The sequence below is a fragment of the Podarcis bocagei genome (assembly GCF_964188305.1).
Source record: "Podarcis bocagei genome assembly, chromosome: 8".
Taxonomy (NCBI): Eukaryota; Metazoa; Chordata; class Lepidosauria; order Squamata; family Lacertidae; genus Podarcis; species Podarcis bocagei.
Genome location: NC_138133.1, coordinates 87,261,749 through 87,288,845, shown reverse-complemented (window position 1 = coordinate 87,288,845; position 27,097 = coordinate 87,261,749). Strand labels below are relative to the sequence as shown.

The following is a 27,097-nucleotide window of genomic DNA, read 5'->3' as shown; positions in this document are numbered from 1 at the left end:
TTGTATCGCAAAAGGTTCAAAATTCAAAATGCGATTCTGTTCCGATCAGAGCACATTAGGAGTTCGAGGTATGGTTTGCATGGGGATTTGCAAAATCTTCATTGCCTGCCTTTAAAATATTCTGTGTGGATATTCCAGTGCAGTTAGGGGAAATGTACAAAACTAGACATTTTATCATATGTGGTGGGATTGTAAGGTAATTAAAAAGTTTTGGGAAATGAGATACAACGAATTGAAGAAAACGTTCCATTTAACATTTGTTAAAAAACCCGAGGCATTTTTGTTGGGGATTGTAGGGAAAGACCTGCCAAAAAAGTTGAAAAACATCTTCATGTACGCGACAACGGCTGTGAGAGTTCTGGTAGCACAAGGATGGAAGACTGAAGAAACCCCAACTAAAGAATCATGGCAAGAAAAATTGATGGACTATGTAGAACTGGCAAAACTGACATATAAGCTACGGGACAAGGAGAACTGTGACTTTAAGGATGAATAGGAACCCTTTATAAAGTGTCTAAAGACGCAACAAAGCGAACTGGACTCCTTGGCAGGTTTTGAATAAACATTCACAAACTTTTTATTGATAATAATCAGCTAAATAGTTTGAGGATCTATACAACTTTGTAACATGCAGAAAACAGCAGTCTCAGAGAAACCAAATACTGGAACTGATGGAAGTCAGGGGGTGGGTGGGTTTTGTGGGGGGAGGGAGGAAAAATGGGTGGGGGGACAAGGATGATATTTTTTGGATAATATGTCTTGTTGTAATTTTGAATAAAAAAAACTTTTTAAAAAAAGAAGTTCAAGGTATGGTTTGCATGGGGATTTGCAAAATCTTCATTGCCTGGCTTTAAAATATTCCTCGTGAATATTCTTGGCTTGCAAAGAAAGCAAAATCGCAGCAGCTTTTGTATGTGTGTTGTTTTGCGGCCTCACGGTCTCATTGTCGCTGTGAGTGCTGCTCCGGCTGAATTGCAAAAGGCACTTGAAGATTCGAGTCAGAGGCCCGGGCAGATGATGAGACAGTAACCTACTTTCCGTTTCTGGTTGACAGCCCAGATGCAGACCAGGAAATCTGCAAACAGCCAGTGTGTGTGAGAGAGAGACAGGGAAACAGCCAGTCGTTCTTGAGTTCTTGGCGCTGCCGTCCGTTGTCAAGGGCGTAGGATTGGACGGCCTGCGTTTCGGGGAGACTGGCATGGTTTCCGCATGCGCGGAGCATGTTCCTTGTGTCTATGTGAGGAGGAACACTGCGGCCTCGAAAGTTAAATGTCACCGGAGATCACTTCTGATTTAATGCGGCAGGCAAGCGCACTATGCACTCCTACCCGGGGCACTTGGAATTCTGCCAACGTCACGGCAAGCGCCACCAATGTGCAGCTGAAAGGGCACGGGACCCAGAAGCTTGTGGTGCTTCTCAGAGCTCTGCGGTGGCACCCAAATTTGAAATCTCGCCGGGTGACGCACGGAGGTGTTCGTTTCCCCTTCAAAATATAGTCTGGCCCCCCACAAGGTCTGAGGGACAGTGGACCGGCCCCCTGCTGATAAAGTTTGCTGACCCCTGGGCTAGAACCAGCGGAAATGCGGTTTCGGCCCTTATATCTGGGAGTGAAGGCAGGAACTCGAATCCCTTGGCATCCCTTATTATTCCTGACCGAACTTGTTGCATTTTGGCAGCGCAGCAGGAAGATAATCCTGTTTTATGCTTTTTGCCTGCTGGATTAAAGATGCAAAATACGAGTATTATTATTTTTTTATTCCTGGAGCTTCAGAGCCCATTTTGCAACGTAGAATACTACCTACCTTCAATCATCCAAAAGTTGGCCTCGTCTTACCTAGTCCCCGTCGGCTATATCCCTCTAAGCAAGCAAACGTTCGCAAGGGAGGGTATTCCCCACCTTTATTCCCACCTTCCAATTTTATTAGCTTGAGTCAGGTGCTCCCTCTCTGAGTGGGATGCTAGCGTTCTTCACCTCGCGTGACCCCCCTGTGCCTTTTGCGGTATTAAACGAAGGGTGCTCTGTTGCATCACGGGAGAAAAGCGCTGTCTGGGTGGGTTAGAAGAAACTGTTCCTGCCAAGGACTTTTCCTTCTGGACCTTGTGTTCTCCTAAGCCCTGCAGCTTTTGGATCAGGTAACCAAAAGAAATGGTGAAAAAGTTTCCTTCCTCCAGCAGATTGTTGCATTCCCTTTTTGGGGAACCTTCAAGGTGCAAGGTGGCCTTGTTGGGACGGGGCAAAAAACGATAGCTCAGTTGGTTAGAGCACAGTGCCTGGTAACGCCACAGTCACGGGTTCGATTCCCCCTGTGGACAGCTGCATATTCCTGAATTTCAAGGGGGTTGAGCTAAGATGATCTTCAAGAGTCCCTTATAGCTCTACAATTCTATGATTCTCCCCTCATCTTCGTTCATCCTTCTCTATTTGACCTTGGGCATATCCCAGCTAGAGACCTGCGCCCAGTTCTGGGTTCTGGGCGGCACAATTTAAGGAGGATGTCGACAAGCTGGAACGTGTGCAGACAAGGTGGGACCAAGATGGTCAACTTTGGGGGTAAAATCCTTAAAAAGGCTCAACTTTGGTCGGCCCTCACGCATGTTCTCTCCGTCAAATCTGGCCCTCTTTGGGAAAAAAAGTTTGGGCACTCCTGCTAGGAGGAACGGTTGAGAGAGTTGGCTGTGCTGAGCTTGGAAAAGAGGAGACTGAGAGGAGCAATTTCCGCATGAAGAATTACTTCCGTTTATCTGTCCCAATTCTTCCAAAGTTCACCTTCAATGGATGGCTTCCATATTAAAAGATTCAAAGTGGTCACCTTTTTTGGTTGGCCTCCACTAGGGCAGAGCTTGTGGAGCTGTTGCAAGGGATCTTGGAGCAAGCAGTACTGAACCCCGAATCTTCGGCAGCTACAATTCACTTTCGTGCTCTGTCTTGCAGTTTTCTTCTCCCTCTTTTAATCCGCAAATGTCCCAAGTGGCGTTCTTTAGCGTTCAGGATCTCAGGAGAGTTTGTCGCAACACAAAGCTAAGTATTTCATTTTATTTTTACAATGGGCGTTTTTGAAAGTCATTTGCAGACTGTGGTGCTGTGGGGCGCGGGTGGCGCTGTGGGTTAAACCACAGAGCCTAGGACTTGCCAATCAGAAGGTCGGCGGTGCAAATCCCTGTGACGGGGTGAGCTCCCGTTGCTCGGTGCCTGTTCCTGCCCACCTAGCAGTTTGAAAGCACGTCAAAGTGCAAGTAGATAAATAGGTACCACTCCAGCAGGAAGGTAAATGGTGTTTCTGTGTGCTGCTCTGGTTTGCCAGAAGCGGCTTAGTCATGCTGGCCACATGACCGGAAGCTGTATGCTGGCTCCCTCGGCCAATAAAGCGAGATGAGTGCTGCAACCCCAGAGTCGGCCACGACTGGACCTAATGGTCAGGGGTCCCTTTACCTTTACCCTATTGTGTTTAGGTTCAACGGAGGAATTTGCAAGGCCAGAAACAGCCCTGCTGCTTTGGATCTTCAGAACTTTGATGTCTGCCTCACGACTTGCATCACCCCTGACCACTGGTCCTGCTAAGTTGGGGAGTTGTAGCACCAACAACAGCCGGAGACGCAAGTTTGGGAAACCCTGATCTAGTTCGACCTGCCCCAATGCAGGAATCTTTTGCCCAACGTGGGGCTTGAACCCTCGACCCTGAGATCAAGTCTACCGAATGCTGCCTCCTTCAGCTCCTTGCTCTGTAACTATCACCCACTCTGTGAACATGCCAGGCAGCGAGTCAAGTTGGTGCCATTTGTATTTGTAGATACAGTGGTACCTCAGGTTAAGAACTTAATTCGTTCTGGAGGTCCGTTCTTAACCTGAAACTGTTCTTAACCTGAAGCACCACTTTAGCTAATGGGGCCTCCTGCTGCCGCCACGCCGCCGGAGCATGATTTCTGTTCTCATCCTGAAGCAAAGTTCTTAACCCGAGGTACTATTTCTGGGTTAGTGGAGTCTGTAACCTGAAGCGTATGTAACCTGAGGTACCACTGTAGTTGCTGGGCTGATATTTTGTTCTTGACATCCTGGTATTGGGCCTGTTCAACATGGCTGCCATTCTCCCTTGGTTTCTGTTCAGGCAAATAGCACTGAGATGAGGTCAGGGATTGGTGGAGTGGTTTTGCTGGCACAAAGACAGCTTTTGTTCCTAACTTTGCAGGAAATGGCATTCCCCCCCCCCCCCGTGTTTTTTAGCAGCGATGGGCATCGCCTCCTACTTTTGCCTCCCTCTCAGCTTTCTGACAACCCCCTACCTCCTGCGTCAGCAGAAACATACAGAAAGAGGGGAGCTTATTGGCAGAAATACTGATTTGCAAATGTGTGGGAAGCGATTATATTTAAGTGACGTGTGCACAGAACCGTGAAAGTTGGCCACCGTGTTTAATCTCATTGCGAGGCCTTGAGAAAGGAGATAAGAGGATGCAAGGTGATCTCGCGTTTCTACAGGAATTCAGGGGGAAATAACTAATACGTCTTGCAAGGTCCAAGCCTTGTTTGACAGGTAGCCTTCCGAGAGGCTCAGGACTGCAGATCTGTTACTAATACCAGAATAAACGCTAGCAGGTGTGCTGTTGAAGTCAACAACGTGAGGGATATTGCTTTTGACCACTGAGTTCAGCCATAAATGTCAGTGAAACTGCCAGAGGTGGGCTGTTGCCTGTGTGTTTCCTCCGCCTTCCTCCGCACAGTGTGCGTTTAAATGAAAATTGTTGCAGCCTATTTTGGAATCTTTGTATAATATTTATTAATTTTTTTTGAAATATAACAGTAAAAATGAAAAAGAAAAATACAAAATAAAAACAGTTAAAAACATACATTTTTTTTTTACTTATTTTCTTTAAGCTTATTTCCCGGACTTCCTCATACCTCCCTTTTTTGTATTCCACTTCAATTTATTGGTTCGGCAAATCCTTACCATTTGATTTTAACCCATTTATAACCCTTTTTTCATATTCTCTTAAATCATTACAGCTGGAAACCCCTTAGTTGCTATCCAACATCATTCTATCATTCATTAATTTTACAATATTTCTGTAGATAGTCTTTAAATTTCTTCCAGTCTTCTTCCACCGACTCTTCTCCCTGGTCTCTGATTCTGCCAGTCATTTCTGCCAATTCCATATAGTCCATACTCTGGTTTCTCTTCAGATCGTATAAATCTTTCGCCTTTTACTATCTTGGAATCTTTGGTACTAATAGACACCAGCAGTCTTAGTTTAGTATACAGTGGTACCTCAGGTTACATACACTTCAGGTTACATACGCTTCAGGTTACAGACTCCGCTAACCCAGAAATAGTGCTTCAGGTTAAGAACTTTGCTTCAGGATGAGAACAGAAATCGTGCTCTGGCGGCGCGGCGGCAGCAGGAGGCCCCATTAGCTAAAGTGGTGCTTCAGGTTAAGAACAGTTTCAGGTTAAGTACGGACCTCCGGAACGAATTAAGTACTTAACCCGAGGTACCACTGTAGTTATATGCCAAGTTAAAGATGTGTGTATGCAAAAAACAAACAAACAAACAAAAAACCCTAAACTTCGCAGTTTTGGGTCAAGCATTGCGTTTGCATTTCGTTTTGTTCTTGCCTATTAAATCCCATGAACTATTTGAAAGGAGGATGTGATTTTCAGGCCTGTTCTGCCCCTTCAGAGCATGCTCTTAAACCAGAACCAAGCCATTTTGAGACAGGCTGCAAAGTCTCTTGCTCTTACCAGTTTATTTATTTTTATTCAACTGCCGGCCTTGTGCCTGGCATCGCATGGGAATTCCCAGAAACCAGAAGATCTGATTTTGAAATTGCCGGTGAAAATCAGTGCCGTTCTGAAAAGCTCCTTCCGCCATCTTGATTCAGAGTGGCACCTGGTTGTATCAAGAATGGAAACAGGAACCTGCCCCTTCCTCTCAGGAACCTGCCCCTTCCTCTTCCTGAAAATTGCAGCATGCTCATTGTTGGCTAGCAAAGTGTGGTTTAATCAGAGTCAGTTTAGCATGGGAAGTAAGCTTCCAATTTGGATCCTGCCCAGGCAGAACAGCCCTCAAGACTTCTTCTCAGTGGGGTGATTTGAAAGTTCTGCCAGCTGTCTACCCACCATGGAAGAATGGCAGACGAAGGTGATAGACTATATGGGACTGGCTGAAATGACTGGCAGAATCCGGGACCAGGGGAAAGAGACAGCGGAAGAAGATTGGAAGAAATTTAAAATCTATCTTAAGAAATATTGTAAAATTAATGATTGCTAAAATGTTGTGGTTATAGAGAATAGGGGATTATAGAAGCAAAATACCATGTAAAAGAAAAGAATGAGGAAAAAGTAGATAAAACTAAGGGGAAGAATTTGCTGAAACAATTTGTGAATTGGGATGCAGAAAGGGGAGGTATGGGGAAGTCGGTGAAGTAAGTTTTAAGAAAAAAGATTTTGAAATTATGCATGTTTGTCTTTGTTTGTGTATTTGTGTATTGTGTGTGTGTTTGTTAAAATTTGTGAAAACCAATAAATATTTTATAAAAAAAAGAAAGTTCTGCCAGCTGAGAGCACATCATGTAGAGTTTCGTTGGACGTTTGCTCCTCGGATAGGTTTGCTTGACATTCATCAATTGGAGATGGGTCATTGAGGTTGGTCTTTTGTCTCTGCTGTGTGTGTGTGTGTGTGTGTGTGTGTGTGTGTACATGTGTACTGTATATGTCTGATACAAACACTATGTCACAGGAATGGGTGGCCCATTGGCTTTAGGCCAGGTCTCTGTGAACTTGACCAGTTCTTCTCCATACAGGATGTACTCCTCCAAAGGGAGCGGGTGGCGCTGTGGTCTAAAACACGGAGCCTCTTGGGCTTTCTGATCTGAAGGTCGGTGGTTCGAATCCCTGCGACGGAGTGAGCTCCTCTTGCTCTGTCCCAGCTCCTGCCAACTTAGCAGTTCGAAAGCATACCAGTTGTTGTTTAGTGGTTTAGTTGTGTCAGACTCTTCATGACCCCATGGACCAGAGCATGCCAGGCACGCCTGTCCTCCACTGCATCCCACAGTTTGGTCAAACGCATGTTGGTAGCTTCAAGAACACTGTCCAACCATCTCGTCCTCTGTCGTTCCCTTCTCCTTGTGCCCTCCATCTTTCCCAACATCAGGGACTTTTCCAGGGAGTCCTCTCTTCTCATGAGATGGCCAAAGTATTGGAGCCTCAGCTTCAGGGTCTGTCCTTCCAGTGAGCACTCAGGGCTGATTTCCTTCAGAATGGATAGGTCTGATCTTCTTGCAGTCCACGGGACTCTCAAGAGTCTCCTCCAGCACCATACCAGTGCAAGTAGATAAATAGGTACCACTGTGGCAGGAAGGTAAATGGCATTTCCATGCACTCTGGTTTCTGTCACGGTGTCGCGTAGTGCCAGAAGCAGTTTAGTTCTGCTGGCCACATGACCCGGAAAACACTCTGTGGACAAACGCCAACTCCCTCAGCCTGAAAGCGAGATGAGCGCCGCAACCCCGTATTCGCCTTTGACTGGACTGAACCGTCCAGGGGTCCTTTACCTTTTTTATGGCACCCATCCAATTCATTATGCTCTGCCCTGCGAGTCCCTTCCAGCTGGATGTTGAGGCAGGCCCTTTGCAGAACCACAAACTTGCACGTGCTGCATTGGAAACCCAGTTCTGCCTCAGTTTCCTGGCCCTGCAAGCACCCAGGAACGCCTTCCTGTTTCGCCCGGCTTTCACAGGAGTGCCCTAATTATTGGTTGGTGCAGTTTTACTTCTGCAGCCTGGGCATTGTTTTAATTATGTGGTCTGTGATTTAATTAGATATTGCACAATGGGTTATATAATATAAACATAGTATACACTCACTTACACCGCTGTGCCAGTAAAGTGCCCATCATGGGAAGAAGAGCAGAGAAGAGGCTGGTATATTTTCACCAACATTTGGAGGGGTGAAATATCTATATATCATCTATCTATCTATCTATCTATCTATCTTTTGCACTCTCCCACCTAGCACTTTCTTCTTCCACAAAGTTTCCTTTCCGTTGAGTCTAGAGCATGGGTAGGCAATCTAAGGCCCGGGGGCCGGATCTGGCCCAATCGCCTTCTCAATCTGGCCCGCAGACGGTCTGGGAATCTGTGTGTTTTTACATGAGTAGAATGTGCCCTTTTATTTAAAATTCATCCCTGAGTTATTTGTGGGGCCTGCCTGGTGTTTTGACATGAGTAGAATGTGTGCTTTTATTTAAAACGCATCTCAGGGTTATTTGTGGGGCATAGGAATTCGTTCATTTCCCCCAAAAAAATATAGTCCGGCCCCCCACAAGGTCTGAGGGACAGTGGACCAGCCTCCTGCTGGAAAAGTTTGCTGATCCCTGGTCTAGGTGACCGAGAAAATCAAGTAAGGATTGATCTCTCAGCTGCAAAATGTAATGGTGGATGCTATCTTTAAGATGTGGAACGGTCTCCCTCGGAAGGTTGTGGACTCTTCATTGGACTCTTATTTATTACGTTTATGTCCTACTTTTTCCTCCAAGGAGTACATGGTCCACCGCCTTCCTCAGTTAATCCTTACAACGACCCTGTGAGGTAGGTGAGGAGAGGCTGTGACTGATTTCAAGGTCACCTATTGAGATTCATGACGCAGTGTGAATTCAAACCCCGATCTCCCAGGTCCTATTCCACTGTGCCACATGTGACTTCCTAGAGCCCGTCTGCTGTTGGGCAGCTCTGTCAGTTTAAGTAGATATTGATGATGATAATGATGATGATGATTTATACCCCGCCCATCTGGCTGGGTTTCCCCAGCCGCTCTGGGCGGCTTCCAACAAAATAATGAAATACAATGGTCTGTTAAACATTAAAAGCTTCCTTAAACTGGGCTGCCTTCAGATGTCTTCTAAAAATCTTGTATTTGTTCTTCTCTTTGGGGACAGTGAAATGTCACTTAGAGAAGGATCTGAAATATTTTCCTTGAAGCTTGAATTTGTTTCATTCTGGATCGTTTCATTGAATGTTTTAATGTGTTGTTAAAGAGCTTAGAGATATTGGAGAGAGGGATAAAAACTTCCCTTTATCCACTTTCCATAAACTCCTTACTCGCCTTTTCACTAAACTAAAAATTCCTAAATGCTGCAAGCTTTACTCATAGCGAAGCTTGCTCCATTCCTTTGATAATTTAGGTTGCCCTTTTCTGAACTTTTCACAGCTCTGCAACATCCTTTTTTTGTGGCAAACCAAGGATGGGTTTTCCACAATCTCTTGTGGAAACCAGCTTCCATTCCTCATCCTCTTGAGCTGCCTAGCTGTTCGCTGGCTCCCAGAGTTGAGTGGTTCAGAAACAGAGAGACACTTGGCAAGCAATGAATGCAGGCCCCGTTTTCCCTCCCACAGTGGAGTTTTGAAGTTGGGACTATGACAAAGTTGCTAGACTTTGCAAAGTTGGTTAGCAAATATAGTTTGGGAGATGCAGAAGCTGGCAAGCGAAACGTAGGGAGGAGACAAACCAGGGACGTTTTCCGTTTGTTTGCATTGGTGTGGGTAAGCTGGTCTGGAGAACGGTGAGTTTGGCATTGGAAAAGTCCAGATCATGGCTTGGCATTTTGGAACGACACTCCATGTGTAAAGAGGAAGGAATAACACGAGTAGGCAGGGAAAGAGAGGCCTGGACAGCGTTGGGAAGCTTGGGAACTGATGTACAGGTGAAACTCGAAAAATTAGAATATTGTGGAAAAGTTCATTTATTTCAGTAATTCAAGTTAAAAGGTGAAACTAATATGTGAGATAGACTCATGACATGCAAAGCGAGCTATGTCAAGCCTTTATTTGTTATAATTGTGATGATTATGGCGTGCAGCTGATGAAAACCCCAAATTAACAATCTCAGAAAGTTAGAATATTGTGAAAAGGTGCAGTAGCTATTCAATCCATAACACCTGCAATGGGTTCCTGAGCCTTTAAATGGTCTCTCAGTCTGGTTCCGTAGGAAGCACAATCGTGGGGAAGGCTGCTGACCTGACAGCTGTGCAGAAAGCCATCATTGAGACCCTCCATAAGGAGGGAAAGCCTCGAAAGGTAATTGCTGAAGAAGTTGGATGTTCCCAAAGTGCTGTATCGAAGCACATTAATGGAAAGTGATGCGGAAGGGGAAAGTGTGGAAGAAAATGGTGCACAAGCAGCAGGGATGACTGTAGCCTGGAGAGGATTGTCAGGAAAAGACCTTTCAAACGTGTTGGGGACTTTCACAAGGAGTGGACTGAGGCTGGAGATAGTGGGGTTTTCATCAGCTGTACACCATAATCAAGCAGGACTCGAGTGCGAGAGCTGGTGTCCTGCAAGTGAGATTCGGAAGTGTTGCTTTGTCCAGTTGTGGAGGCTGATCTCATGTCAGCAAACTGGCCTGTTTCTCCGTTCTCTCGGTGCGTATTGATGTGGACCCAGCTTCCTGCATTCAAATACCCCAGTTTAGTGCCAGACAAACTAACTGCCCCCCCCCCTTGGTGTGTTTTTTCCCCTGCCAGGCCCCTTTGGTAGCTCACATATTCTCTCCCCTTGCTGCTGCTCCAGGCCTTGGCAGGCTGCCACCCAGAGCTGGAGCACTCTTGCCTTTGCAAAGCTGCCAGTTTAAATGATTATGTTACGATTCCCCGTAGAGTTGGCCTCCCTCTTCCCCCTTCTCCTCTCCCTCCTCGGCGCTGCTTTTTCCTCTTAAATTGGCACTTGAGATTGCTAATTGAAGGCAGACATCACCGCCCGGGACGGAGACGCCTCGCGTTCCCGTCCTTTTCTCTGGAAGACTCCCGTCCCCAGATTCCCGTCCCCAAAGGCGACACTCTGCTTTGGGGGGAAGGTGGCAGAAGCGACAGCTGTCCGCAGCGGGGGCGACTCGCAAGGTAGGTCCGGACGCCTGTTTCGGCCACATCAGGAGGAGTTTCTCTGCAAGGTTTTTCCCGGGTCGTTCGTCCACAGCCTCCTGGAAACTCTGGGAAATTTATTGGCCTCGCTGCACGAGAAGTTATCAGGGGTGGGAAAGTTTCTCCCTTTGAGGTTGAGGACTTGCAGCTGTTGGCTCAAGGCGGCGAGGGGGGGGTGTTTGGCGGGGAAATCCCAGAAAATGAGGTTTTTCTCCCCACTCCCTCTCCGCTGGGGTGGGCTGGGGATAAGCGAGGAGGAAGTGGAGACACCAAGCCGCTTGGAAATGGGCAGAAAGGGGGAAGACCTGACGTTATGCGCTTCCAGGCTCTGCGAAGTTGCCAGAGCTGTTCGTGCCTCTTACCGGATCGGCCTTAATTCTTACAAGCTGGAGTAGTCGAAGGGGCCTGCGAGAAATAAATGCCCTTTCCCTTTCAAACGTGCCCTGGTTGGAGGATGGATGGTGGCTAATGGATTGAGGTTGAATCCTGACAAGACAGAAGTACTGCTTTTGGGGGACAGGGGGCGGGCTGGTGTGGAGGACTCCCTGGTCCTGAATGGGGTAACTGTGCCCCTGAAGGACCAGGTGCGCAGCCTGGGAGTTATTTTGGACTCACAGCTGTCCATGGAGGCGCAGGTCAATTCTGTGTCCGGGGCAGCTGTCTACCAGCTCCATCTGGTATGCAGGGTGAGACCCTACCTGCCCGCGGACTGTCTCACCAGAGTGGTGCATGCTCTAGTTATCTCCCGCTTGGACTACTGCAATGCGCTCTACGTGGGGCTACCTTTGAAGGTGACCCGGAAACTACAACTAATCCAGAATGCGGCAGCTAGACTGGGGACTGGGAGTGGCCGCCGAGACCACATAACACCAGTCTTGAAAGACCTACATTGGCTCCCAGTACGTTTCCGAGCACAATTCAAAGTGTTGGTGCTGACCTTTAAAGCCCTAAACGGCCTCGGCCCAGTATACCTAAAGGAGCATCTCCAGCCCCATCATTCTGCCCGGACGCTGAGGTCCAGCGCCGAGGGCCTTCTGGCGGTTCCCTCATTCTGAGAAGCAAAGCTACAGGGAACCAGGCAGAGGGCCTTCTCGGTAGTGGCTCCCACCCTGTGGAACGCCCTTTTATCAGATGTCAAAGAGATAAACAACTACCTGACATTCAGAAGACATCTTAAGGCAGCCCTGTTCAGGGAAGCTTTTAATGTGTGACATCTTAGTGTATTTTTGATCTTTGTGGAAGCCGCAGTCAGATGGGCGGCGTACAAATAAATTATTATTATTATTAAGCATTGCAGCCACTTGCACGATGCTTAACGTTGGCCCCGTGCTAGGCGCTGTACAGGAAGGAGATGGGAGGTGCAGTCTCTGTCGCAGAGATGGTTGGATGACACGAAAACCCAGCCAGATGGGCAGGGTATAAATACAAAATTTTTATTATTATTTATTAGGAAAAGCTGTTGGAGGGTAGGACGGACTCCTTTGGAAGCGGGTGGTGGAGACCTCTAAGCAGAGGCTGGATGCCCCTCTTTCCAGGGAGGGGACTCTTGAACTGCAATCCCTGCATTGCAAGGGGTTGGGCTAGATGGCCGCTGGGGTTCCCTCTCCATTCTGCAATTCTGTGAATCTGCACCACGCCACGCCTCCCGGCTGAAGCCAAGCAGGTCTGCACCTGCTCCCTGCCGAGATGGGTTTCATAATGGTGAAAAGGTGGACTGCAAATGAAAGAGAATCGATGTGCTAGATTGATAAAATGGACAGGGATTGAGTTTTGCCGCGAGATCCATTTACTGTTGTATTTATATTCCTTTTTTATTTTCTGGTTCACCGTCTTAATCTCTTTTGCTCTCTATTGCTTATTTGTTGTGAAGCCACCCAGAGGACTTCCCTCCCCGCTCCCGGCCGCCCAAATATTTTATGGTTTTTGCTTTTATTGATCTCGTGGGGGGATGGATTGAGCCTGTTGGGTTGCGAGTTTCATCAGCAAACCTTCCTCTTTTATTTGCATTATAGAGCTTTTATTGTTCAGAGAGCTTCAGGATAGGTGATCATCAGCAATAGAAACTCGGATCATAGAATCAGAGAACTGTAGAGTTGGAAGGGGACCCCCAAGGCCATCTATTCCAACCCCTTGCAAATGCAGGAATCTCAGCTAATTGCCAAATGGCACCTTAAACCTAGGTTAGCGTTGCCACAACAGAATGTCTAAGGTGCCCCTTTCCCCCCAATGGAGTTGTTGTTTTCATTTCTACACTGCTTTATATTTTAAGGGGGTGGGGAATCTCAAAGCGGTTTACAACACATTAAAACACCAAATGAAAAATCCAAAATGAAGCAAAATTCAAGCTTCCAGGAAAATATTTCAGATCCTTCTTTTAAGTGGCAGTTGGCTTTCCCCATATTTAGTCACCTGCCTCATTTATATAGCTGCCCCATAGCAGAAGACGTCTAGGAAACCAGGATGGTCTAGTGGTTAGAGCAGGCCTAGGCAAACTCTACCCTCCAGATGTTTTGAGACTACAATTCCCATCATTACTGACCACTGGTACTGTCAGCTAGGGATGATGGGAGTTGTAGTCCCAAAACATCTGGAGGGCCGAGTTTGCCTATGCCTGGGTTAGAGTGATAGACTAGGACCAGGGAGATCCGGGTTCAAATCTCCCGCTGCGGATTTGCCACCACCTGACACCAGAACAGTGTGATTCTGGCATCAGGTTTGTGGCATGGAAGCAGCAGCAGAACATGGAGCGTGCACTGCTGCTTCTCATCCCTGCACAGGAGGGGGTTGGGCTTAATAATAATAATAATAATAATAATAATAATAATACCCTGCCCATCTGGCTGGGTTTCCCCAGCCACTCTGGGCGGCTTCCAGCAAAATATTAAAAGCCCAATAATTCATCAAATATTAAAAGCTTCCCTAAACAGGGGTGTCTTCAGATGTCTTCTAAAAGTCAGATAGCTGTTTATTTCCTTGATATCTGATGGGAGGGTGTTCCACAGGGAGGGTGCCGCTACCGAAAAGGCCCTCTGCCTGGTTCCCTTTAACTTCACTTCTCGCAGCGAGGGATCCGCCAGAAGGCCCTCAGCGCTGGATCTCAGTGGGCAAACGATGGGCGTGGAGACGCTCCTTCAGGTATACAGGACTGAGGCCATTTAGGGCTTTAAAGGTCAGCACCAACACTTTGAATTGTGCTCGGAAACGTACTGAGAGCCAATGTGGGTCTTTCAAGACCGGTGTTATGTGGTCTCGGTGGCCGCTCCCAGTCACCAGTCTAGCTGCCGCATTCTGGATTAGTTGTAGTTTCTGGGTCATCTTCAAAGGTAGCCCCACACAGAGCGCATTGTAGTAGTCCAAGCGGGAGATAACCAGAGCATGCACCACTCTGGTGAGGCAGTCCGCGGGCAGGTAGGGTCTCAGCCTGCGTACCAGATGGAGCTGATAAACAGCTGCCCTAGACACAGAATTGACCTGCGCCTCCATGGACAGCTGTGAGTCCAGAAAGACTCCCAGGCCGCGCTCCTGGTCCTTCAGGGGCACAGTTACCCCATTCAGGACCAGGGAGTCCTCCACACCTGCCCACCCTGTCCTCCTAAAACAGTACTTCTGTCTTGTCAGGATTCAACCTCAATCTGTTAGCTGCCATCCATCCTCCAACCGCCTCCAGGCACTCACACAGGACCTTCACTGGTTCTGATTTGAAAGAGAGGTAGAGCTCCATATCATCCGCATACTGATGAACACCCAGCCCAAACCCCCTGATGATCTCTCCCAGCGGCTGCATGTAGATGTTGAAAAGCATGGGGGAGAGGGCAGAACTCTGAGGCACCCCACAAGATGACCCTCGGGTCCTTTTCCCGCTCCTTATTTCCACGATCTGTAGATTCTCAGGCTTTTGTTCACCGCGGTGATTGCGCAGGAAGCTGTCTTGAGATGTGCGGGTGTTTTGGGGGGAGAGGGGTTCGCTCATCTGGCGACCGGCTTCCAAAGGAGGGTCCAGTGCGCAGTAATTTCCGAAATTAAATTCGCGGCCTACCCTAGCAACCATGTTGGTGGACCCCTGGAGACAATAACATGAGTGCTCCTCTCCATTGTGGATGGAGCAATGGATGCATCCCTGCATTTATTTAGCGCATGCATCCCTGCATTCATTCAGCGCGTACATCCCTGCATTTATTTAGCGCATGCATCCCTGCATTCATTCAGCGCGTACATCCCTGCATTCATTTAGCGCATGCATCCCTGCATTCATTTAGCGCATGCACCCCTGCATTTATTTAGCGCATGCACCCCTGCATTCATTCAGCGCGTACATCCCTGCATTCATTTAGCACATGCATCCCTGCATTCATTTAGCGCATGCACCCCTGCATTCATTCAGCGCGTACATCCCTGCATTCATTTAGCGCATGCACCCCTGCATTCATTCAGCGTGTACATCCCTGCATTCATTTAGCGCATGCATCCCTGCATTCATTTAGCGCGTACATCCCTGCATTCATTTAGCGCATGCATCCTTGCATTCATTTATCCCCTCCGCTCCCTTTCCAACCCTCCCTTCTGCAACCCCTCCAGTCCTTTCTCTCTCTCCGGCTCCTACAGAGCAACAAAATCCCTTCCCTGCTCCTGTCCAATGCATGGATTTTTCTCCCACTTGCTCCCTAGCGCCGGGGTGGAGCGCCGGACAGAGGTTCCGGTTCGTGAGTAATCGGGAGGTGCACGAGTCTCTTGCTTCCTTTTCCTCCTCCAACCTTTTCACCAGGTCACTGTGAGCACCCGCTGGCCTGCCTTTGTGGGTTCGGTGTCGTTCTTGTTGCTTTTTAAGAAAGAAAGAAAAAACCCAAAGGAAGCAGAGGGAGCGAAAGCGGGGGAAAGGGAGACAGGAAGGTGAACTCCCGGAATGTGCACTTTTGCGTCCTTTTTATAGCAGATGGCGTTTCCTTTTGCTTCCAAATGCAGAAGCTCTTTTGACAGCGCCTCTCTCTTTGGAGCTGTCCTGCACATTTCCTGCCGGAGTGGCAGATGTCTGCGGCTATTGGTGGCTTTTGTAAAAAACCGTCTGGGCGGATGACACTCTGTTGCTTCCTCTCGCACTCCCTTCCCATCTTTCCGGCTTCCACTTGGCCCCATTCATGCAGATGTTTGGGGCGTCCCCCCACCCTTCCCCGCCTCTCCTCCTCCCTCTAACCCTTTCATCTTCCACATCCTGCCTCTCCACACCCTTCCACCCACTGGGAATTGGGCGGACTTTGCTTTCCTGTTGCTCCTTTCCTTTGTGCCAGACGCACCCAGCTGCTTCGCTCTCTTTTCTCTCTCTCTCTCCCTCCCCCCCCCCTTTTCTTTTGTCTGGAAAACAGTCCTCGAAATTGCAAGCGGGGGAATCCGGCCGGCCGCCGCCGCAGTGAATTCAAGCAGAGGTCCCCCAATAGAGTAGGGTGGGTTCTAATCCTTTGCTGCTGCTCTTAAAAAGGTAAAGGTACCCCTGCCGGTACGGGCCAGTCTTGCCAGACTCTAGGGTTGTGCGCTCATCTCACTCTATAGGCCGGGGGCCAGCGCTGTCCACAGACACTTCCGGGTCACGTGGCCAGCATGACAAGCTGCATCTGGCGAGCCAGCGCAGCACACGGAACGCCGTTTACCTTCCCGCTAGTAAGCGGTCCCTATTTATCTGCTTGCACCCAGGGGTGCTTTCGAACTGCTAGGTTGGCAGGCGCTGGGACCGAAAGATGGGAGCGCACCCCGCCGCGGGGATTCAAACCGCCGACCTTTCGATCGGCAAGTCCTAGGCGCTGAGGCTTTTACCCACAGCGCCACCCGCGTCCCATGCTGCTATTCTTAAACCTCCCCAATTTGGTTTCTCTTTTTTTAAAAAACCCCCACTAAACTTAAATTTTATTATGCCTATTAACACACATACAAATACATTCAGAATTGAAGTGGGTGATCTACACAGCGAATCGTAAATAAGTATTTGATCTCCTCTTTCCTTTAACACAACTCTCTGTGTATTCTAAATTTGCAGTTGCGTAAATAACCCAAACTTCATTGTCTTCTGTAAATATCGGAGCAAAAGTATGGAATTCTCAGTATAAATTTGTGTATCGGATCAGGGTTAAAAGGCATGCCAGTAAATAGATAAAGAGGCTAAATTTCATTTGCGAAATGCCCTCTTAAACCACATGCTGTCTGTTCTCATCCCCATTTCTCCTAATTCTTTCTAGATATGATTCATAACTCCATTTATTTTGTATTCCACTGGAGGTTACTACCATGTCTTGACACTGTGGTTCATTTTATTACTTCTTGTTTGCTTTCCCTGCTTCATGACCCTTGTCTGGAGCATGTCCTTGGTGCACAGCCTTGCCTCCTGGGCTTCACTAGAATCTTAGAAATTTAGAGATGGAAGGGACCCCAAGGGTCATCCAGTCTGACCCGCGTGCAATCCAGGAATCCTGTCCACAGCTATCCCTTGGGTGAGCTCGTACCACCAACCTTCTGGTTAACAGCCAGAAGCACTGAGCCATCGGGATTAGTGTCTTGAATGAACAGGGTGACCCCTCCAAAGGAACACCCCAATATATCAGTCGATTTTGGGGGGTGCGTGTGAATGAGTAGCAGTGGTCGAGCTGTCTTTTTGTGGGGCCTTGCCCCCCATGATTAAAGTTAGAGAGGCTCCAACACTTATTTTCTTTGGGTGCAAAGAAAACCCCACCCATTTTATTTGTACAGTGGTACCTCGGGTTAAGAACTTAATTCGTTCCGGAGGTCCGTTCTTAACCTGAAACTGTTCTTAACCTGAAGCACCACTTTAGCTAATGGGGCCTCCTGCTGCTGCCGCCGCGCCGCTGGAGCACAATTTCTGTTCTCATCCTGAAGCAAAGTTCTTAACCTGGAGCACTATTTCTAGGTTAGCGGAGTCTGTAACCTGAAGCGAATGTAACCCAGGGTACCACTGTAGTGGCTTTTCCAGAAGGACGTGTCAACTTGTGGGCATTGTTCTCTCCCCCCCCCCCCACGAAAACTGCTATAAACTAGTCAGATGTTTAACTGAGAATCACCCACAACCAGTCCATCATTTGGGAAATAAGACTTGCAGTGGTTCTCAACCTGTGGGTCCCCAGATGTTGTTGGCCTACAACTCCCATCATCCCTGAGCTCTGGCCTTGCTAGCTAGGGGTGATGGGAGTTGTAGTTCAACAATAATATCTGATGAATTATTGTATTTTAATATTTTGTTGGAAGCCGCCCAGAGTGGCTGGGGAAACCCAGCCAGATGGGCTGAGTATAAAATTTATTTATTTATTTATTTGACAGGAAAGCAGGGCAAAGAGTAAGAGGTAGCATAGGAGAGTCAGTGTGGATCTTCTCGCAAGGCTTCTGAATTTTTGCATGAACAGAGTGACGTGGGAGGAACTGTCGCAGGAACCGCCAATTGCCCCGGTTCCCTAAATCAAGAACCGGCCCTCTTTCGCCTTAATCGCGATTGCTATATTTGGGGAACGTGTAGGCAACCTGTGGTAAGCCGCTGAAGTCGAGAGGGCACCTGAATTAAGTTTATTCATAGCTGGAGGCAGGACCCATTTCTCCCCCTCCAGAACTCCTCACCCCTTTGACAGACTGAGCAACAACAGAGTAAGTTGTGCTAGCAAGAAGAGATTAAATAAAATGCAGCCTTAATTGTTGTTGTCCATGTAGGTCTCATGTGGGTATACAGCAGGGTGGATTTGATTTAAATCAAATCAATTTAAATCACTAGTCAGTAAGACTGGATTTAAATCATTTTTTTTACAGAAATAAAAGCACACATTCTGCTCATGTAAAAACACCAGGCAGGCACCACAAATAACCCAGAGATGCATTTTAAATACAGTGGTGCACCGCAAGACGAATGCCTCGCAAGATGGAAAACTCGCTAGACGAAAGAGTTTTCCGTTTTGGAGGTGCTTCGCAAAACGAATTTCCTATGGGCTTGCTTCGCAAGACGACAATGTCTTGCGAGTTCCTGCTGGGTTCCCCCCCCCTTTTCCTAAGCCGCTAAGCTGCTTATCAGCTGATCCGATCAGCAGATAAGCCGCTAATAGCGCTAATCTGCTAATCCTTCAATGGGCTTGCTTCGCAAGACGAAAAAACTGCTAGACGAAGAGAATCACAGAACGGATTCTTTTCGTCTTGCGAGGCACCACTGTAAAAGCACACATTCTGCTCATGTAAAAACACCAGGCAGGCACCACAAATAACCCAGAGATGCATTTTAAATAAAAGGACACATTCTACTCATGTAAAAACACGCTGGTTCCTGGACTGTCCGCGGGCTGGATTTAGAAGGCGATTGGGCCGGATCCAGCCCCCGGGCCTTAGTTTGCCTACCAATAATCCAGACGCTTGATCATTTGGTGGCCCTTTTCTGAACCTTCTCCAGCTGCACGGTATCCTTTTTTCTTACAGCAGGATGGAGGGGGAAAGGAAGGATGTTGCTGTAACTTATTACTTTTTTGGCCTTGTAAGGTTGGCCCCTAGGAGCAATGGAAGGTGAACTCCAGGCTGTGTCTTGAGATGGGGTTGAGGCAAAGTTTGCCAAGGTGGCTCAGTTTTCCCTGCACCTGAGCGAGAAATAGGACCAGGGTGGATTTGATTGAAATAAATACGATTTAAATCACTAGTCAGTAAGACTTGGTTAAAATCATTTTTTTGCTGGTACAGTCATACCTCGAGTTACAGACGCTTCAGGTTGCGTTTTTCCAGGTTGCGGAACGCTGAAACCCGGAGGTACCAGAACGGGTTACTTCCAGGTTTCAGCGGTTGCGCGTGCACCGAATCGCAACCCGCGCATGCGCAGGTGCGACGCTGTGGGTTGCGGACGTGCATCCCGCACAGATCACATTCGCAACCCTAGCGTCCAATGTATAATCTTAATATTTGCAACCAGATGAAGTTTTCATTTTTGGAATAATAAATTTTCATAGTAGCTTTTACGGTTACATCAAAAACTCCTGATTTGGTTATGCTATTAGAAATATATTGATGTAATTATGAAATGATTGTGAGGTTTAATAAGTTAACTGTTTATATTTGGACAACTTTTCTGCTGTACTTTATTGGAAGGAGAAATATAATCCTTAGTAACATGTTAAACAATTTATTTAACTAAAACAATAACATTATAGCATATGTATCCATGTTTGTTAACTGATGCGGTTAAACTTTAAAAACAAACAAACAAACAAAAACCCCTAGCCTAGAGTTTCAGCACACATGCAAATCTTAAAACAAATCCTTATTTCCTGATGAATAGCTTTTGGACTATAATGCAACCTAAATAGAAAACTATCTTTAGAAAGATTTTTCCTGCGAAGGCATTTTATTTTAAAAATCCAATTTAAATCAAAAAAATCTGATTAACAAAAATCTGATTTTTTTTTAATAAAAAAATCATATCCACCCGGACTGGGCTGTGACAGCTTTAGGGTGATGAGGGGGAGATAAATCTTTCATCTCAAAGGAAGCCGTCTTGGAGAGGAAGGGGAATCGGAGCACAAGGAGGAATGAGCAGACGTGCTGTGACACAACCGTTTAATCTCCAGCGAGCAATCTAATCCTAGGATTTTTGCAAGATGCGGCTGTACCTGGGCGAGGTGAAAGAGAGAGCTAATGCCGCTGGCCGCCCCCCAGCTGTGCTCTAGATTCGATGGCTTTTGTTGTTGTTGTTTAGTCATGTCCGACTCTTCGTGACCCCCTGGACCAGAGCACGCCAGGCCCTCCTGTCTTCCACTGCCTCCCGCAGTTTGGTCAAACTCATGCTGGTAGCTTCGAGAACACTGTCCCACCATCTCGTCCTCTGTCGTCCCCTTCTCCTTGTGCCCTCCATCTTTCCCAACATCAGGGTCTTTTCCAGGGAGTCTTCTTTTCTCATGAGGTGGCCAAAGTCTTGGAGCCTCAGCTTCAGCATCTGTCCTTCCAGTGAGCACTCAGGGCTGATTTCCTTCAGAATGGAGAGGTTTGATCTTCTTGCAGTCCATGGGACTCTCAAGAGTCTCCTCCAGCACCAGAATTCAAAAGCATCCATTCTTCGGCGATCAGCCTTCTTTATGGTCCAGCTCTCACTTCCATGCATCACTACTGGGAAAACCATAGCTTTAACTATACGGACCTTTATTGGCAATTCGATGGCTTAGGAGCACCCAAATCTAGGTTGTTTTGCAGGTTATGCTTTTGGCAAGATGCCCACCCCCTGGTTGCCTTCTGCCCCCTTTCCCAACTGCTCTGCCATTTTTGGAAGTGGGGGATGAGGCTTTCCTCCTTTAGGCCTCCCACCCCCCCAAGGGGGAAAAAACACACCAAACACCTGGGAGCTTTAGTTTGGGGTGCTTGAAATTGGAACTCTTCCCAGGCTTCTCCAGGAAGTTGAAAACTGAATATTCACCCTTTGGTCTTCTCGTAGGCGTTTTCTTTAACTCCCCAGAGTTCTACGTTCTGTTGATTTTTTTCTCATCCGCTGGGTGCAGGAAGTTAAGTGAGATTAACATGGTCAGCCTTGTGGCAAGAGGTGGAGGCCTAGCTGCATGTTGTTGTTGTTTTGCTTTTATCACAGAGTACACACAGCTCTGGCTAGGAATCTCAATTATTCTCAGCTGCAGCACATATAGAATCATTTAAGGGACCCTGAGGGTTTTGTAGTCCAACCCCCTGCAATGTCGGAATTACAGTCATACCTCGGGTTACAGACGCTTCAAGTTGCATGTTTTTTTGGGGGGTTGTGGACCGCCGAAACCCAGAAGTACCAGAACGGGTTACTTGCTAAATCACGCTATGTGCAGAAGCGCCGAATCGCAACTCACACGTGCGCAGACGTGCCACTGTGGGTTGCGAACGTGCATCCCGCACGGATCATGTTTACAACCTGAGAATCCACTGTATAGTTAAAGATTCCCTGGCAGATGGCCTTACAACCTCCGCTTAAAAAACTCCAGGGAAGGACAGTCGACCAACTTCCCAGGGAATCTGTTCCATTGTCAAACAGGTCTTACTGTTGGAAAATCCTTCCTAACTCTAGAATTGGAAGGGATCCCTAGGGTCATCTAGTCCAACCCCCTGCAATGCAGGAATTTCAGCATATGGTCCCCCATCCAATTTGGAACCTGTAATAATAATAGGGGTTGCTCGTGCGTAAGTTGCCGCCACTCCTGGCTAGGTTGCCTTGTTAAACCTTTCTGTCTGGACAGCCCTTCACTTCGCGGCTGCCTCAGTCGCTAGCAGAATCCGCCAGTGGGCGTTTCTTAAATCTTTTCCAACATAAAAGTTGTTTGACACCCAGTCTCCTCCTACTCTCTCTGCGTGGAAGTCTTCTGCACAGGGTGGGCGTGGGTAGCGGAGGACCCGTGCTCTCCCCGCTGGTGTTCGGTGAAGAGTCCTGGAGCCCTCTCTCCGATTCCCCCATCAGCCCCTCTATATCCCTGGTGTTGCGCTGATTTGCTTCCCCATCTGTGGAGCTGCCTCTCTCCCTGCTGGGCCCTTCTCCAGCATCATTTGAGAGCCTTCCCTCCGCCTCTAGCTCCGATGTCAGTTCCCTGACATCCACCTCCCCCCCAGGACCCCCTCCACCCCCGGCCCGACCTGTTGACCCAACTTCGTCCTGCGCCGTGAGAAGAGCCACATGCTGTTCCAAATCTCGGTTCCTCTCCACCAGATTTTGCACTCCAGCTGCTCCCTCCGTGGCGCCGGCTTCTCCGGTTTGGCTCATTATGCTGCCTGCCTGTCGCTGCGCACAAGCAACGTCAGCGACTGACGGATTGCTGTAATAATAATAGGGGTTGCTCGTGCGTAAGTTGCCGCCACTCCTGGCTAGGTTGCCTGGTTGAACCTTTTCTGTCTGGACAGCCCTTCACTTCGTGGCTGTCTCAGTCGCTAGCAGAATCCGTCAGTGGGCGTTTCTTAAACCTTTTCCAGCATAAAAGCTGTTTGACGCCAAGTCTCCTCCTACTCTCCCTGCGCGGAAGTCTTCTGCGCAGGGAGGGTGTGGGTAGCGGAGAACCCGTGCTCTCCCCGCTGGTCTCCGGCGAGGAGTCCTGGAGCCCCCTCGCCGATTCCCCCATCTGCCCCCCTTTATCCCTGGTGTTATGCTGATTTCCTTCCCCCGCTGATGAGCTGCCTCTCTCCCTGCTGGGCCCTTCTCCAGCATCGTTTGAGAGCCTCGCCTCTGCCTCTGGCTCCGATGTCAGTTCCCTGACAGAATCATACCGGACCCTGCTTGGCTTTGCAAATGTGATAGCACTTCAATCGCTGCATCCGTGATTAGTCAAAATCTCCTTGTCATTTGGATACAAAAGCATCTTTTGGTCACCCACACCTCTGTGCGTCCATACGTCAAAAAGAGTTCTGCTTTTCTTTCTGGGTGGTTATCCCAGCAGGGGTAGCAAAGCCAAAGGGAAATTTCCACCCTGCTCAATGTGCACCTTAGTTCAATGCAAGGCATTATGGGAAGTAGTAGTTACAGGGTATGAGGGACGTGGGTGGCACTGTGGGTTAAACCACAGAGCCTAGGGCTTGCCGATCAGAAGGTCGGCGGTTCAAATCCCCGCGGCGGGGTGAGCTCCCGTTGCTCGGTCCCTGCTCCTGCCAACCTAGCAGTTCGAAAGCATGTCAAAGTGCAAGTAGATAAAGAGGTACCACTCCGGCGGGAAGGTAAACGGCGTTTCCGTGCCCTGCTCTTGTTCGCCAGAAGCGCCTTAGCCATGCTGGCCTCATGACCCGGAAGCTGTACGCCGGGTCCCTCGGCCAATAAAGCGAGATGAGCGCCACAACCGCAGAGTCGGTCACGACTGGACCTAATGGTCAGGGGTCCCTTTACCTTTTTTTAGTTACAGGGTGAGCGGGCTGCTTTTAGATGGCACCCCCTTCTCTCCCTCTCCCCGGTCCCGTCCTGCTCACGGCTTCCGGAGTTATGGCCAATTTGAGGGTTCTGGAAAAGGAGCTCGCGGCAAAACTTAATAGCAGCCTGCCTGTTGCCGGGGCCTTTCGTTAAGGAGAAAATGAAAGGCTTGGCATTTCCTGGAGTTTCACTTGGTCCGTACCTGAAAGTTACTGCTTGTGCCTATATAAATCAGGAGGCATAAAATTGTCCTGTTGTTGCCAGAATCTCTCAGGCTTTTATGAGACATTCCGACTGCTACAGGCTGGGGCTGACGAGAGTTGAAGGCAAAAGCACTTGTGCGGTGTCAGGCTGGGGCAAGACTGTTTGAGCATCTGTAGAACAACACAACAAACAATACAAGCAACACACAGACCAGTATACTAAATAGCACTGTAATTCTTATTGCATAATATATGTAATTTAGTAACAAAAACAAACTGCGTGCATTTGTAAATTCTCTAATATATTATTATACTTCTGCGGACTTTCAAAGATTGACAGACGTGTGTTCAATTGATTTCAAATATATTAGTGAATATATTTGCAACACACGAGTTGTTCTGTAGAACCAACACAACAGCAAATACGACAAAGATACCCCCCCCCCAAAAGCCCAATGTTTTGGCAAAATAAACATAACAAGATTACATGAAATGCATTACACCTCCTGGCAGTAAGTTCTTAACCCGAGGTACTATTTCTGGGTTAGCAGGGTCTGTAACCTGAAGCGTCTGTAACCCAAGCTACGACTGTATCTGTAAGCCACCTTCAGTCCCTGTCCGGGGAAAAAAGTGGGGATATAAATAAAAATATAGGCTCTGAAGGGGTTGATGTAATTTATGTGTGGCGACTCTCATCCTGTCCTACATTTAAGAATTGCGTGCTGACCCTGGAATTTGCTCGTAAACTAACCTTGGTCTGAACCCCATTTTCTTTTAGTACGTAACCTTCTCATTTGCCTAAAAAAGCTTAATTAGAGCCCATATCACACATCACGCTAACAGTTGACGGTTTACTGTGAACACATATCACCGGGGCTTTTCGGAATCCACAATCCCTTGCTTCAGCCTTGTGTCTGATCCAGGGGGGTTGTGGTTCGTACCCCCTTCTAACAACCCCACTATCATTAAGCCAAGGACACACCTTGGCGACAGGTCATAATCCTTCCTCTGGGCATAGCGCTAAGCCTGGCATCACGGTTTGTTTCCTCCTCCCAGACGCAAGAAGCTGAGCAGATTCAGTTTCCTGGCGTACAGTAAACCAGGGTTCATAGCTTACCGTGATGCATGAACTTCCACTTTTTAAAGCAAGACTGGCATAATGGTAAACTTCCTCTTGCATCATTGGGCTGTGTTTTCCAAAGAAACCAGCCTCCTGGAGAGAAGCATTGTACCCTTTTGTGTTCAAAGCAGTAAATGCACACTGCTGTACCCATCTGTTTGCTATTGGGAACAGAATAGTGGATCTTGCTCTGTTATAGGAACGCAGTAAGTTAAAAACAGTCATTCCTCTCTGCAAGTAGAATCAAATAATCTCCCCCTTGTTGTTTTGGGGGTTCTTTTTTATATATGTGCTCCACATGGGGCTACCTTTGAAGGTGACCTGGAAATGTTCTGTTGGGAGCCGTCCAGAATGGCTGGGGAAACCCAGCCAGATGGGCGGGGTATAAATATATTATTATTATTATTACTACTACTACTACTACTACTACTACTACTACTACTATTGTAAAGGGACCCCTGACCATTAGGTCCAGTCGTGGACGACTCTGGGGTTGCAACGCTCATCTTGCTTTATTGGCCGAGGGAGCCGGCGTACAGCTTCCGGGTCATGTGGCCAGCATGACTAAGCCGCTTCTGGCGAACCAGAGCAGCGCACGGAAACACCGTTTACCGGAGTGGTACCTATTTATCTACTTGCACATCATACTTTGGAACTGCTAGGTTGGCGGGAGCAGGGACCGAACAAGGGGAGCTCACCACATCATGGGGATTTGAACCGCCGACCTTCTGATTGGCAAGTCCTAGGCTTTGTGGTTTAACCCACAGCACCACCCGTGTCCCGTTATTATTATATATCTCCCCTAATTGCAATCTGATGTGCTTTAAGTTCCTTCTTCCACATCGTTCAGGGGCACCTGCATGAACCTTGAATTGACCTAGCAAAAGTCATCACCGACATTTGTACGTTAGACGGCAAGAACTTTATAGCTCCTTTTGCAAACTGCCGAGCGTCACTGATACCCTCTGTATCCTTGGTGCAAAGCCTAGACAGCCATCGCCTTGCAATTATCTCAGCGACTCTGCCTCTGTTTACAGGGACATGCAGACATCTGCAGCAGCTGTCAGGCTGACGATTAGTTTCCAGGGTGGCCTTTGAGGTTACAGTCATCCACCGCCAAGGTGCGAGGTGGCGTCATGCTCTCTGGGGCCGCTGGCTTTCCCACGCCTCACCTGTCAAGCTGAGCATTGTTTACTGTTCAGGATTTAACGCTGGCATCCAGTTCCCCAAGCAGGAGCTGCTGGAACTCAAACTGGGAGAGTTGGTATCTGATGAAGTGTGCATGCACACGAAAGCTCATACCAATAACAAACTTAGTTGGCCTCTAAGGTGCTACTGGAAGGAATTTTTTTATTATTATTTTTGGGAGAGTTCCAGGGATCTATTCCTATGGCTGTCCCAGGCAGTGTGGTCCGGTGAACTGTATGTTGCAGCATCACTGCCGTGAATAGGAATACCGAATCAGAGCATTGGCCATCCTGCTCCCACTGGCCTACCAGATGCCTTGTAAGAAACCCACATGCAGGATCCTAGCGTGTAATGTGTATGGGTTGCTCGTGCGTAAGTTGCCGCCTCTCCAGCCTTTGTTGCCTTGCTAAACCTTTCAGTCTGGACAGCCCTTCACTTCGTGGCTGCCTCAGTCGCTAGCAGAATCCATCAGTGGGCGTTTCTTAAATCTTTTCCAACATAAAAGTTGTCTGACACCCAGTCTCCTCCTACTCTCTCTGCGCTGAAGTCTCCTGCACAGGGTTGGCGTGGGTAGCGGAGGACCCGTGCTCTCCCCGCTGGTGTCCGGTGAAGAGTCCTGGAGCCCTCTCGCCAATTCCCCCATCAGCCCCTCTATATCCCTGGTGTTGCGCTGATTTGCTTCCCCATCTGCGGAGCTGCCTCGCTCCCTGCTGGGCCCTTCTCCAGCATCATTTGAGAGCCTTCCCTCCGCCTCAGGCTCCAATGTCAGTTCCCTGACATAGCGCAAGAGCATTCTCCGCACCTGTAGTTCCCAACAG

General features: G+C 48.1%; 1 protein-coding gene across 2 annotated transcripts in view; it reads left to right on the top strand.

Annotated features, from left to right (window-relative positions):
* PTP4A3 (protein tyrosine phosphatase 4A3) overlaps positions 1-27,097 on the top strand; it is a 101,302-nt gene that overhangs the window by 32,373 nt on the left and 41,832 nt on the right. The window contains exon 1 of one of the 2 annotated variants that reach the window (XM_081205264.1): positions 10,737-10,882. The exons of the other annotated variant lie outside the window; for it this stretch is intronic. The gene's annotated coding sequence lies outside the window, so the exon portion shown is untranslated. Of the gene's footprint in view, positions 1-10,736; positions 10,883-27,097 lie in introns of those variants that run through there. 2 annotated transcript variants of the gene reach the window in all.